Source organism: Dinoponera quadriceps, unplaced genomic scaffold (genome assembly GCF_001313825.1).
Source record: "Dinoponera quadriceps isolate SergipeBrazil2010 unplaced genomic scaffold, ASM131382v1 scaffold4498, whole genome shotgun sequence".
Classification (NCBI taxonomy): Eukaryota; Metazoa; Arthropoda; class Insecta; order Hymenoptera; family Formicidae; genus Dinoponera; species Dinoponera quadriceps.
The window spans coordinates 296,432-311,276 of record NW_014558471.1 but is presented as its reverse complement, the minus strand read 5'-3'; the positions used below and the strand labels follow the sequence as shown (position 1 = coordinate 311,276).

At 44.6% G+C, this 14,845-nt stretch overlaps 1 protein-coding gene across 5 annotated transcripts in view; it reads right to left on the bottom strand.

Annotated features, from left to right (window-relative positions):
• Positions 1-14,845, bottom strand: part of LOC106749846 (SAM and SH3 domain-containing protein 1-like) — a 335,009-nt gene that overhangs the window by 58,572 nt on the left and 261,592 nt on the right. The window lies entirely within an intron of this gene.

Genomic DNA, 14,845 nt, shown 5'->3' with positions numbered 1-14,845 from the left:
AGAGAGAGAGAGAGAGAGAGGCGCTATTATGCATGCGCGTATTTACGTAGAAAATTATTCGCGCGAGGAGGGAAACGAATTAACGTGGCCGCGCAATTATTACGTTTTGCCGCGTCGCGTCGCTGTTTCAGCAATAATGACACAGCCGCGGGAACCGCGACAAACATTAAACGAGACTTTAACTTCTTCAAATTGGCCATCGCGAACTTGTTAAGTCGGACACGTCGCGCGCTATGTTTATTCGCGCCGAGGCGCGATGTTAATCGTAATACTTCGTTCTACATACTACTATGTTACACAGATTACGCTGAAACTCGCGCTCTTTCACTAATTTAACACTGACGATCGCTATCACATATGAGTTCGAGGAACAATTACCTCGAGTATCTCCGAAATGTAAGAGTGGGAAGAAAATTTATCCAATTGACGTTGCACTGACAACAATGAGTATCGCTTCTGTAAACTTTTCTCAAGGAGAGAGTTCTCTTTACATATCTGAGATATTATTTATTTTCTATTTTTCTTACTAATCCTTTATTTATATATCAGTTGAGATAATAGAGAAGTGCACATAATAGAAAGTGATATATATATATATATATGTATATGTATATATATATATATATATATATTGTACTATAAATTCCTATATCTTCAAAACAAAATAGTAAAAAATTCTGAAATTGTTGATGTCTTTATATTAGTCTTTAATATCGCAGTAGCATTTTCATAAAAATCCTACATTAGGAGAAATTAAAAACAGAATTTCAAAGATCGTGTAAAAAGTGTCATCTTCGAATATCTTAGCCTTCAAATGGTTTTCGTAACTTTACAGATGTATTTCTATCAATATGCAGGTAAAATTGAAAAGGATTCCTGAGAAAATGGTTTGTCGGATCAATTACAAGGCAGGTTTTTCCTAACTCAATCAAAGTGCGATAAACTTCTCTGGCGATTAACACGAGAACAAAGCAACTCTTTCCGACGCGTTAAGAATCAATCGGCTGCCACCCTCGCGAGAATGGATTCTCGGCTCCGCCGTAATTACTCAGGCTCGCAATTAAGACAAGTTACAAGGGCGGCGCATCCGTATGTGGATCAGCAGCATTCGTCTTCTTGCTCTTTCTTCTCGACAAAGGGAATTCCGCGGGCTAATTTCTGAAATCGAACCAGCTGCTGCAACCAGCCGCGCGCGAGAAAGCGGGGGTGGTACACCCATGAATCCCCCGGAAGCCACTATTATTCTAGAAAGGATCGTACGTATTTTACCGCGGCGAGAGCGGGGAGAACGAGCGATATGGGCAAAGAATACAAGAGACTCGCGGGACCACGAGAGTTGGAATGTCGTCCCGTAATATCGGAAATATATCGCCGGGGCTGTAACCACAAGTCATGTTCAATCGAATGAATCGTATGGAATAAAAATAAACCTGCCTACTGTGGAGACGGAAGGTCCAATACCCTCGGCGAGGAAGCGCGCGGCGGAGGAAGGAATTCGAGGAAAAGGAAGAGAAGCCGGGTCGCCAGCGGAGAAGAGAGAGAGCACGGGTGAAACTCGAGGGGGATCGAACAAATGTTCCGGCGGCACATGCATCAAATCCTGAAGTTGCGTGAGAGATGGAGTCCCTGCTTGCTCAGCGGCGAGCCGCGATAAAACGGCCGAGCCGAGTTCGCCCTCTTCATCGTCGTCGTCGGCGAAACCAAGTTCGAGCGGCACTTAGGCGCGAGGGACAAAAAGCTCCTAATATACTCCTCCCCTTCACTTTCTATCTCCCACACCTTTGAATTAAAATCACCAAACACTTCGCTTGGTAGTAGGTTTTGCGTCGCTAGTGGTGATCGGTTAAGCGATCAACGTCGACGTTTTCACGCGCATCTGTCTTGTCGACGTCGATAGCCGAGCACCGTCGGGGAAGTTCGCCGGTAACAGCTGACAGGCTGCGCGGGAGATTGAGACACGAAGAAACCGTAGGGAGAGGTAATCCGAAAAGAATAGGGGATACGCGCGAGAAGTTGCGAGAATTTTTGCCGCGAACGTTGCCATACTAGCTCCTACTAAAGACCGCTTTCAATTACCTTTTTCTCGCGATCTCTCGGTAGCACCTGTAGTTGGCTGTTCGAGTTTATGTCGGGAGGAGGTGGTCTCTGCGTCAACGTGACTTTCGTAATCGTGAGAACGTTAAGAGTACTAATAAATTCAGCGATTGCAGTAAAATTCCCCTGAGATATTAATGTGTTAGCTTTAAAGCTCATTAGCCTGGTGTTAAACATTTTTCTGGCGATTACTAAGAAACCGAGTTTTAGTCGAGAGGTTGTTATTTCGAAAAATAATTTCTCACCTTATATACACGGGAAGAAAACTGCTTGAATTTATTTGACAATGAACGAACCACATAGAATTTCTGGTTATAAGAATTTATTTTATAAGAACCAGAAATTGTGTTTCCTTCGAGCAAACCTGGTTTATTCACTGTTAAATAAATTCATACTATTTGAGTTTCATTAGTAAATGTAAAAAAAAGCAGTATTTTATTTTAATAGCAAATTAACGTGTCCTAAAGATAAATTCACTCAGCATGAATATTTTCTATCTTGGCAATAAAATTATTTTCGCTTTATCTACGAATAATTCGCTAATTTTGTTGCACCAGCGGCTAAATTTGATCGTTGTCGCAACGACGGTTTCGCCGCTTTATCATCGCTCAACTTTCTGCGATGATTGACGCGATAATCGCGATGACACTCGCGCGTAAAAACAGAAACGCTATGTACCGTTCCGGCAACGATGCCGGAAGATAGGAAGGAACGAGAAGATGTAGAGAGGGGAGACACGGGGAAAATAGCTGCGCCCAAAGACAAATACGGCGCCAGACTCGGTTACGTTACAGCCGGCTGCATCCACCCTCCCCCGCCAGACTCTCTCCCTCTTATTCCTTTCGCCCGCGTTGTCTCTCCGTCTCTGTCCCGTTGACGTACTTTAGATTGTAAGTACGTATCCCCGAGCTTACGCGAAGGTGGACACGAAAAATTATCCAATCCCCGAGATTTCGTCCCGGAACGCTTTTCCCCCTCGGTGTGCTCGCGTCGTCGAGCGCGGATTTAAATGTTAACGCGGATAATTTTCTCTTTTTCTTCCGTTTTCTGTCTAATATAATTTCTTTCAATGTTTTGCACACGCGGCGGTGAATTTCGATGAGGTTGCGCGTCAAAAGCAACGCGAGATAGGTGTCTCTTCACGTGAAAATTGTAACTATGAATTTCTTTGTGTAATCTATAACAGGGAAAAGCTCCGAAACTTGTGAAGAATTTTCACATCGTGATGGTGGTTTCGACGGCAAATAAAACGCCTGACAAAGAGGAAGCTCTCGCTTGCTTAATTAAGATAAACATATCGTTCGGCCGGTTCCAATTAGTTTTCCGTTGCTCGGTAATAAAAGTTCAAACAGAGCGCACGTGTAACTGAAACTCCGCGGTCTAATAATTAGTTCTTCGCGCGAGGGAGAGGAACGGCGGTGGGAGAACAGTGCAGGTGGCTGCCGACAAATTCAATTGGTTCCTCGTGAGGGTACCCTTGATTATAACTGGACCACTGGGGAAAAAGAAGCGGGCAATGATATTTGCCCGGTTTTCGACTCCCGGCACGTTTCCCCGTAAATTACGAGGAGAGTTTCGTGCGCCCTTTTCCGCGGCGGGGTGTTCTCGATTTTCCGCATTGTACCTCAACGCGAGAAGAATTTCACGTACCGGCGGAAACGCGTTATTAAAGTCTGCGATTTCCTACCCCATCTTTCCCTTCATACTCCCCCTCCCCTCTACGCCCTTTCTCGCTCTCGCTGTCTGGTATGCGCCCGGGCGAAACTTCTTCGCTCCTTCTTCGTGAATTGTTTTAGAGCAACGCGAAACGGAGAGAAAGAAAGAGAAAGAGAGGGGGGGGGGTGGTGGCGGAAAACTTTTCACGGAAGAAGTTAACGTTCGCCTCTGCTGCTCCGGCCGCGTAAAAAGGAGACGTCGGGGTCAAGAAGCGTCTTACGTATTCTGCAAGCTCAGGTTTACACGGCCGAGTTATGGGCAGAAAAATCGGAAGTTCGCGGCCGGAAAGTGGCTGCGGAGTGCCTCGCGTGTGACGCGCATAATAAAGTTGCGCGGGGACGCAAACGTTTGTTGGGAGCCGGAAGTGAAATGTCGGCGTGCCAAATTCGATTTTCAGCCGGGCGGGAGCACACTTACATAGCGGAGAGACAATGCTCTCCGGGCAGTCGTAAAACCTCGCGAACCCAAACTACTTTGAAGTAGCGCAATTCTATAAGACGTACGTGACGCCGCATCTCTCGGTCCTTCCGCGAAGACCATGATGGCGACATCAACTACTTCAGCCACAGTAGCGCCGAGAATACGAAATCTTCACGACTCGCGATATCGTCGATCGCGTCGCACACGACGCACGAGCTCGCCGTAAGCTCGACTATCCTTCGTCTATAACGCAGTGGAGGGAGGAAGACAGAGTGAGAAGGACAAGCCCGTTATTATGAAAATCCTTGGCGGGCGAAAGCGGGGTTATAAGCATGAATAAAATAAGCGGTATTAAAATCCACTTTCTTCTCTCTGGCCCGACCGACGCCTTCTTCCCTCTCGCCGAGTTCGGCTTCGCGGGCGGAGTAATGGCATTCCTCTTCTCCTTTCTCTTCTCCCTCCTTAACAATTTACTTCGTTTCGGAGCGCTCCTCTATCTAAGCCCGGGGCTGTTCTTCGGTTCTCTGATAAACGCGACTCAGCGCGAGCTCTCTCTCTCTCTCTCTCGCCGATAACGAGATCTGCGACGGTCGAGAGGAACGACCGCTCGATCACCGATTGCACGGAAATAACTTGGACATCGCTCGGAAACGGCGATCTCGCGCGACGAGAATCAGATCGTTCGTAGAAGAGAATGAGACGCTAAAGTCTTTTTTTACTATTTGCTCGCACTTTCGATTTTTCAGAGCTACGCTTCCCCCCTTGGTGCAAATAATACGCTTATTAATGGCGCAATGAAAAATATTTTCGAAGAGAAAACTTATCCCGCGAGATTCGTTCGACGATTGATCATTGGTTTTATACCTGAAAATCGTCCATGCGCTCGACCATTCATCGAGGTCGGTTCGTTCGCTCGTTTACGATTTATTTTCGCGAGTGCCGATGTTGGAATAAATTATTCGGGGCCTACCGCCTTCCCGGGGGAGAGTCAGGCGACTGGTTCTATGGTAATGACGGCGGTGCATGAATATTGAAGGAGTAATCTTCACGGTTTATGGTGTGTCCTTTTCGCGCGGCTCGGTCTCTCGGCGGCGGGTTGGGTCAATATCGGCTTAAAGTTCGCTATTTTTTAGCGGCGTCGAGTAAATGAACCGGCCGAGATAAATGACGAGAGCATGCCCGATATTATCGGGCGATCCATTTTTCACTCGAGCGATATCGTTCGGATACCGGCAGCAGCAGGCCAGCCAGCCCGAATAATTAATTATGCTGTTGTAATCGATAAAAATATTTGATCGTTAGGCCGAATGAGGGACCGATTTAAATCCGGAACTTCTCGCTCCGGCGATACATTATACACGCGCGTGATAACGAAATAACGCACGCCGCGCTAAAAGCAGATGCATTGTGTTCTAACGAGCAATTATGCGATCGTATAAAGCGCTTGATGCGCGGGAATAAACAGTAATTACGTGGATGTCCAATTAACGTCTGCGTCCGCTTTAAAAAGATTTGTATCCCTCTTTTATTATTTCCCGCAGCGATTCAACGGTAACTCCCGCTTAACGAGCGAGTTGCGTCGATGTTACGCCGGAGAGAGAGAAAAAACCGTTCTTTCATCCCCCTCTTAAAATTCTTCGCGAATATCGAGCCTCTGCAATTTTCATTCCGAGAGGTCAACGATAATTTCACGAACTTTCTGTACGTCTCTCGCTATTATTATTCATCTACTAACAAATTGCTCGGTTATGCAACGCCGCCATTCCGCCGAATAAAAAAAGTGGCTGCTCTCTAGCAGAGAAGGTGATACAAATTTTTGTCAAATGCAATACACGGTTCTTCTCCCTTTCTCGAGAAGAATGTGTCCTATAAAGAGGCGAGTGAGATTGCGTTAACCGCGAGAAGTCGCAGCTCTAAACGAGTTCACGAGGGAGCAGATGATCTCAACGATGCGAATAGCGTAGGAGATAAAGGGGAAGGTTACGAAAGCTGGATGCGTTCCAAGGTATGCAAGCGAACGACGGCCCGGCGTGAACCTTCCCGCTGACGAAAACTTAAAGGAGGAGGAGCGCGTCGGTGAGCGAATAACGTCTCGGTTATTAACGCGAATCTTCCTCTCGCCTGGCTCAACAGCCCTTTCAATAATCCCGCGCATCTCTAGGTGTCAATCTCGACGGGATGCTCGCGAGCCCCGTTTATGAGACCCTTTTTGTGGTAAAATGACGTCTGTCACGGAACACACGTGTTTGTTTGTTTTGATTATATATCGTTTTAGATAAAGAATTTATCTTTGTGATGAACAATTGTGTCTCGCGATATTAAATTAATGTAGACATCAAACTTCTATTTAATATTTATATAATATTAATAGAATAAAATTAGAATTAAAACGACAAATAATTAGAATAAGTACACATCAACGGAGGTAAAAATGAAATATTGGAGTAATTCCAAAAGATTCTTATAGGAGCGCAAACTAATATCCGCCTTTGTAATATTCAAGTGAATGTATCCCGCCAGGAAGTGCCGGCGAGATAAGCGCGTTGACTCTAAAGAATAACCCGGGAGGGAAGCACGTGGACGGAGATACGAAAACAGATGGCGGAGGGTGCGAAAGCTGGATGCACTCCAAGGCATATGCGAGGGCAAAGTGGTGTCGCGTGTCTCACTTGTGGTTCGCGTTGCGTCCGACGATCGTCCGATGCGTCTATTCTTCCCCATCTCGTCTGTCTGTGTCGTTACCATGACTACGGGGGCGGCGCGTGCACAAAAGTATCAGCTCTTTTTGCACCTCCGACGCGTCCATTGAGAGGAGAGGGGTTTCGCCGAAACGATTACTTACTTTCTTGTGTCTATTGTCTTCGCATCGTCGGGGCGAAACGTAGGGAATAGTTATTATCCCTGGTCGACGAAAGTTTGTAATAAAAATATTATCGTGAGATACTCACCAGCGAGTTGCATTATTTCTTACCGTTTCCCATGCGAGAGCATTGTCCATGCGTGACGGCATGCGTGAGGAAGATTGTATCTCTTCTTGTATACGCTTTAAAGAGGAAGTTATTACCCCTTTTCGCCCCGAGTCGCGCGAATCAATTCCTCTTCTCTCGGCCAACGTGAAATTAACACAATGCGCGTGACTAATTCCTGAAGACGCATAATAATAACACGTGTTTCCGAAGAATACGGATAATAAGAACGTCCCGTCTCGCTGTGAAATCCATTGGGTGGCCGCGAAACGATACTATTGACGATCGCGATACCAATGATTGTCGCGCGGATAACCCATGCATGCAATTAAGCCGGCATGATTTGCATAAAGGTATTGTTTAATGGGGGAGTACGACCGAGCAGGCGAGAGACGGCGGAGAGAGAAATGCCGGTGATGATAATTCGATTGCATTCCTATGCACTGGATGATGTTCGGCAGTTGCGACGAGTGCCGTTCTCGATTAACTGCTGGCAGTCGCGTACGACGAAAATTCCACGCGATGTTTGTCGACGTCTTTCGGTCTCGACGAACAAGTCAATTCGTCACATGACGTTAAAAATGAGAGGAAAAGTATCAAAACTGATATATGTCCGTCTACAATACTCTTCTGGTAGCAATTATTCTACAATGACCTAGACTTGCCTTCGTTGAGCCTAGAAATCCTGCATGGAATAGGCCATTTGCCCAAGATGCTGTACGTTTATCAATCACTCGCTGAAGAAAGTATTCGCGGAAAGATTAACGTGCCGCGCATAACACGGGAACGATCGTCGGGGCCATGTCGCGCTTTATATATCCTGTTTGTAGGAAAGCCGGACGTCAATTCTTCTTAGATTAACGCGTCTCCCCCACTTTCCTCGGCCGATGATTTATGACGCTCCATTTCTCCTCGCGGCATTTGAAATGGAGACGTTTCAATGGAAACGTTCGCGCGGCGCCGTCGAGTAGCTGTTGGCGGAAACGGCCATTACTAACGTATCGAAGTTATTAATTTTCGCCGTGATATATACGTACGTTTACACATCACGTCCTTCTCTTGCAATGAGACTATAGTTTCGTAGGAAGACGACGATGACTCGGCGTAGAACGAGGAAAGTCGTCGGGATTGAGTAGGATATTTTCAGCCGGCCATCGTCCGCAAACCGCTCCGTCATTCCGCGATTGATTCCGCAGCCAGACATATTCCAATGAATAAATATGACGTGCATTTACGCGCGTATAATAAACGGCGCTGCCGCCAGGATGTGCTCTCGCTAGAATCGCCGTCTTCCGTTTATTATTTTCCTTCAAGAGATTGTATCCGTTCACCGTCTCTAGGAAAAAGATGTAAAAGGTTTGCCGATTGGCTGTCTCTTCATTTCGATGAGTTACTCCGTCATCGCGTAGATTATGTGTCCTGACGTTAAAAATATATTCTCCATAACTCAAAATAATGAAAAAAATTACAATTTATATTTAAAAGTGATACTAAAAGTTTGACAATAATCCAGAGCTTGTATCATTCCACTTTAAGGGAGGTTGTAATCGATAAGAATTCGTCGAAACTTGTATATATTAAAATATCTCATTCATTACACGTGCAATTAGAAAAAGAGCTGCGCGTCGGAAATATGAAAAACAAGGGAGGAAAACACAGCGCGTGATCACAACGCGGAAAGGAGATGAGTACCCGCCGTCAAATTTTTCTCGCGCAAGTTATACGATTTCACGAAATTCGCAGATGAGCGCGAGGAGATACGTTGAAGAATCGGGGGTTGCTCTGTTTATCCAAGTTTCCTTATTTGCGGTGCTTTGTTTTACGAGAGGCCGGAGGCGCGAAGGTGAAACGCCATAAGCCGTAAAGTACTACGACGGCGTTAAAAGCATATACTCGTATCTTTTTATTACCTTCATCATTCAATTGATGTGCCACTAAGAAAGTTAAGCTTATGCCGCTTTATCACCTATATATCGGGCTAAGGGACTCGGCCTTAATATACGAAGCTTAATTCCCGTGCCGCGACGTGAAAGCATCTCTGCGAAGAATAGCTCGCGTGCTCCTCCGGCGACGCTGCGTAATGCTCGTAAAATACAGCCGATCGAACGAAGCGTCGACGACGTCGTCGTGGGAATGATAAGACCTCTCTCCCTCTCCTCCCTGTCCGTGCGTTTTCACTTTATTATATATCCTACATGGAAAACCAATCGGCAACGTCGCTAAAAGCACAATAACTGGGCCGCGACGAACAAATCGCGTTACAGCAATCGTTTCAGAGCGCCACGCGACTCGCTTTTTCCTCTTTGCGCGAGAGTTCCTCTTGATTGCCGGCAGTGATTCAATTGCTCGTACGGAAACACAGCCAGGACGCGCGCCGTCAGAGAGCAATCGCGTTAAAAAGCCTCGCCGTCGGGTTTGTCGTCCGAGAAAACCTGTACCGTTACTTCCGTTTTCTTTTTTTTATTCACTTTCTCTCTCTCTCTCGCTCTCACCGAATGTATTTTCGCTTTGCCCGCGAAAAACGGCCAATGGAGTCGCAATTCGCCGCGTCGTTATCCAGGAGCTTGAGGGCTGATCTTTCGCGGCGAAACGGCAAAAAGAGAGAAGAAAATAATCGAAAAGCTGCCTGACGATGGTGAGGAAAATATATTACCGTTAGGGTCGCTGTCAACAGATCGACGTGAAAGGAAGCTGGGATTACGGTAAATTCCATGGCACATTTGATGTACATGCCGACGTAACATGGTAACGTGGGGGAATACATGTAATCCTTCGGGAACACACGTAATAATTATCCCGGCATAATTAATCGTTGTCGCTGGAGAGGGGAGAGTATATGTTCGGAAATGTGATGTACGTTATCTCGATGAAGATCATTATTCTCACACAGAAAAAAAAAGTGCTAGATCCAAGTAAGTATCCGAGTCAAAATTTTAGTCCTACTTTAAATCTAATTTAATTCTATATTAATTCTATATTAAGTCTTCAAAGATGTTCTATTGTATTCTTTTGATGCTGACAAATAGGAATTTACTTCCGTTTTCTTCCTCTTGAAGACTTAATGTAGAATTTAAAACTTCGACTCGGGTAATTATTCCAATACTCCTTAACAAATTTGAATTAAGTAAATTTTACTTGGACCAAGTAAATACATTTTACTTGTATAATTTAATAGGAGAATATTTTACTCGGATCAAGGAAATATTATTTAAGTAAAAATCTAACAAGGAGTATCGGAGTAATTATTTATTTGGAGCACTTTTTTCTATGCGGAAACGTCGGAATCGGACGTGCGATAATAAGCATGCAGTTCACGTAGCATACTTTTGCTCCTGCGACGTTTGATGAAACGGTTTCCGTAAGAACTAAAACTAACATATCTTCGAATCGAGGTCACTTCGATCGCGGAAAGGGAATCCGAGAGAAAAAAGGTACGATCGTTTCGCCGCACTGTCGTATGGAAAAATGCAGATTTCGAAAACTTATTCGCGGAAACTCGGTCGCCTTGCCTTCCATATCCGTCCTTTGATCTACGCTCGAAATTTGCCGATTTTTATTCTTTGAGGGTCGCGCAAATCTCACGCGGGCGAAACTTTTTTGTTCGCTACGCGATGCGATGTGACGCGACGAACCCGACCGTATGTCATGGAATACAAACGCAATCATCGCCGATGGATTTTAGACGAAAGCACGGCACGTTGGTGCGATCCAATGCACGGTGGTCGGAATACACAGACGCGCATTTCCCTATCGGATTCTGGCCCAGACAGACCAGATCTGCTTTCCCACAGTTGCGTATTTAGCAATCAGTGGCCAAGGAATCAATCCACCGAGTAAGCATTCCAGCAATTAAATTCGCAACGACTATCATTCCACGCACGATAATCCACGATAATCTGTAACACGCTAGCTGTATCGGATTATTGTTCAAGCCCGATCGCCGACGCTTGTTAATGATGAGATTTGCGAGGCGTTTTTCCGCTTCTCTTTAAGATTAAAAGTGAAACATGAGTAGGTCGATATCTCGCAAATTAAATACTACACCGTGATTTTTTATTTTTCCGATATAGATTCTTGTAGTTTTATAATTTGTATTTTTGTAATTTTTATAATTATAATTTTTATAATAAATGCACCATGAATAATTGCATTAATATCGTTAGAAAATTGCGAAATATTAAGCAAAATTTTAGGTCATTCTTTTGTTCGTGCGTACACACACTGAAAAAAATGCTACCATTCAAGTAATATTTATTTGATCCAAATGAAATGGTTACTCCAATATTCCTTAGTAAGTATTTATTAAAAGTAGAAATATAATTGACTATACAGACAATAGAGTATTTCCTTCCTATATGTAGACATTTATTTATACGCGTTAAAACGATTGCGAGTATTAAATTTATAACACTGAGAATTTGCATTTTGCAACGATACATTTTCCATATTATTCATTTGGTGTGGGTTCAACGTGTCATGACAGCTGTTTATTTAGTTAAAATTGTCCTACGCAGTGCCATATGCTCCGTTAGAAAAAAGAAACAGGACAAGCGAAAAGAAGAAGCTACACACGGAGGATACGCGTATCTCCGGGTTTCATCGTTATGTCTTATTTGAACAGCCAACGTTCACTTGTCGGAATTTCACAACGGCTTCGAGCGGTACAACGGCACACAATCATCGGGCCCGACCGTGAGCGGAACGTGACGTCGGCGAGATGCACTCGCACGGAGGATAAACGCATCATTCTAGCTAGCTTCCATTCCGTACGAACGACACATTCCGTCACGCTGGGATATTCAGTATATTCGCGTCTGATCTTGTTACGATAATTCGTAAATATCATTCGGACAAATCAACAGATTCACCTCCTTCACCTCTCTCCGCGGAGTAATAATCGTGTTGAAAAGGTAGATGAAAAAATTGCCGAAAATTCCGAATTTAACGTTTCCGAATTCAAATTTTCAATCCTATGTATCATGTGACATTTTTATTATCTAAAATTCAAATTTTATTCTTCATTGAATTTCACTATAAAGTAAGTCAGTGTCTCTCCAAGAAATGATATAATCGATAAACAATTTAATTTTTAACATATAAATTATTTTGAAAAGATTCACTTTCTACTTTCTTTTTTAAAGCGGATTCATTATTTTCTCACATTTTCAAGAATGAAATTCACTTTGCTCATTCTTTTTGACAGTTCAATTATTCCTATGGTTACTTGAAGTGTTTCGTATATTTTCAATTGTACCGTAAGATAGAAAGTAGAATAAAATAAAATTGAGAAGACGTCGGGAGCGTCTATATAGGATCTGTTAATATTTCCTGGAGTCATATGTTTGAAACATTATACTTCTAATCAGAGAGAACCTACGCAGATTTCTCAAGCAGAATCCATAATTATTTTGGGAAATCAATTAAATAGCAAGAAATGTTCTATGCAGATGGACTCACCACCGGGATATCCGACAAATGAGAGAAATTCTTCGGGTATACCATGCCTACCCGTAGGAGCGCTCGAAGCCGTGACATCTCGACGAATTCATCGTACGATGCATTCATTACCATTCATCCCATAGCATGCGCTTTACTACCGGAGGCGGCCAGGCAGGCAGGGATAAGCGCACTTCTCCAACTTCTCTCCCGCGCCTCGCCACCGTCGCCTACTGCTGGCCGCCCACCTCTTACTTGGATTCCAGTCCAGACAAACAGGCTTGCTCTCTCACAGTCCGTGCGTTTCGCCAAGCAAGCCGCGCGAGGGTGTTTGCGCAACCCCTACACATTCGGGGGTTCGGTCCCCCAGCCAAATATATATATATATACACTCCGGCAGTTGTATACTACGCGACAACTGCTGCAGCAATCCGGCATCGACGCCTCTTACACGGAATTACTGTTAAGCGCGCGCCGCTTTGCGCGTTTCCGCCCTAAACTGATTAGTCGTTGCGATTCAGCGGAGTATCTCTACCGTGCGGCCCGGCACGGTAACGCGCTGTGAGAGGGATCGAGGATTTCACGAGGGTAATCTCGTCGCTGATCAGGAACGCCGGAAGACGGTCGAGAGGTGTCAACGACTGGACATGTCGACCGGTGGAATCTTAGAATTCGGCCGAGTAACAAGGACCGTAGGGACCGTAGTTAGGTCGAGAAGCTCCTCCTCGTGCGTTGCGTGATGCAGATTCTTTTCTTCGCCGCCCACCCTCGTCTATCCTTGCGCCCTGCTGCGGAGTATTTTTATGACTCGGAGCAACGAGAGTGGCGCCGAGATGGTATCGACGTTTCACGCGTCTAGGGAACCACTCCTCCGTCGAATAAAATAAAGGATACATGTGAGACGCACACGGAGAACATATAATAAGAAAATAGAGATGTGAAAAAAATAGGGCCTTGCGATATGCTCGACGAACGAGTCAGCGAAATTTCATCCTTGAATCTTATAATAGCAAGCAGCAAATTTCCAATAGAATCTACGGGAATTCTTAGATCGCAATCACTAGAGTTTAGACACAACTGTAGCCAAGAATGAAGAGACAGAGAGCTTTTCGCAAGCTTGGTGCACTTAAATACTTTTCTAGAGGCGCTCGCTTCGCAAATCGCTTCCAAACGCGACTTACTATTGGCAAAGACTAATAAAGACCGTCAAATACTTTCTTACAACAGTATCCGGAAATTATCTAGAATTTTTATCTTTTTTCGTCACTTTTCAGATAATTGTCCGACTCGACGTTTGTAAAGTGACTCGAAAATCAAACCGAGTCGACGTAAAGCGAATTATTAGACTAAAACGAGATCTAAAGTATTGACCATATTCTGAACCAAGTAGACGTCTTCACCCATGGAAAGGAGACGGAGGTAGACGGCGTTAAAGATATATATATATATGTACATTATCGAGAGGTATGCGGAGAGAGAGCTCAATTATGTATTCATAGCGGGAAAGGGTATAACGTGCGCGAGGGTGGCGGTAGAAGTCAATAGAAATGAAATATCAACGTTAGGCCCCCCGGTCGGTCGCGGCCCTTCTTCATCGGCCGCCTTTCCAATACGGGAGAGATCTAAAGTGTTTTTCGATATCTCTCGAAAAATTCCACCGCGCTGCGGTCTTCGTCTCGGTTTTATTTCTCCTCCGTTGGGCGCGCGATTGCATGTGCACCGGTAATATAACTACCTTCTCGAGCGCGTATCTCACCGGGCAAAAATCGGCGGCGGTGGACCCCCCGAACGATGAAGAAATGCAATCGTAGCTTCGTATATTTCTTACACGTGACACGATATACACGGGAGATCTCAGATGGCAATAAATACTCGAAAATCTGCGATCGCGTAATAGACACGTAACGATGCTTTTTTTATGTGCTCGAATGGTGGTACGTTCATAAATCGAACGAGGTCGCGCGAGTACTGACCGATCATACAATCCAGGAAAAAACAGTGAAACCGATTCGTATCCTAGAAGAAATTCCAGAAAAATTCAAGCAGATAGACTTCTTACGTTCGTCATTCAGAAGAATTAAGCAATCAATCTCACGTATTTTATTCCAATTATTCGAACATCATGGGAAATCGTAGAAAGAGAAAATAAAAATTGTGCGGCACTAGAACCGCTTCTCGGTTCGATTTTGAACGTAAATATACAGCGTCGTCGA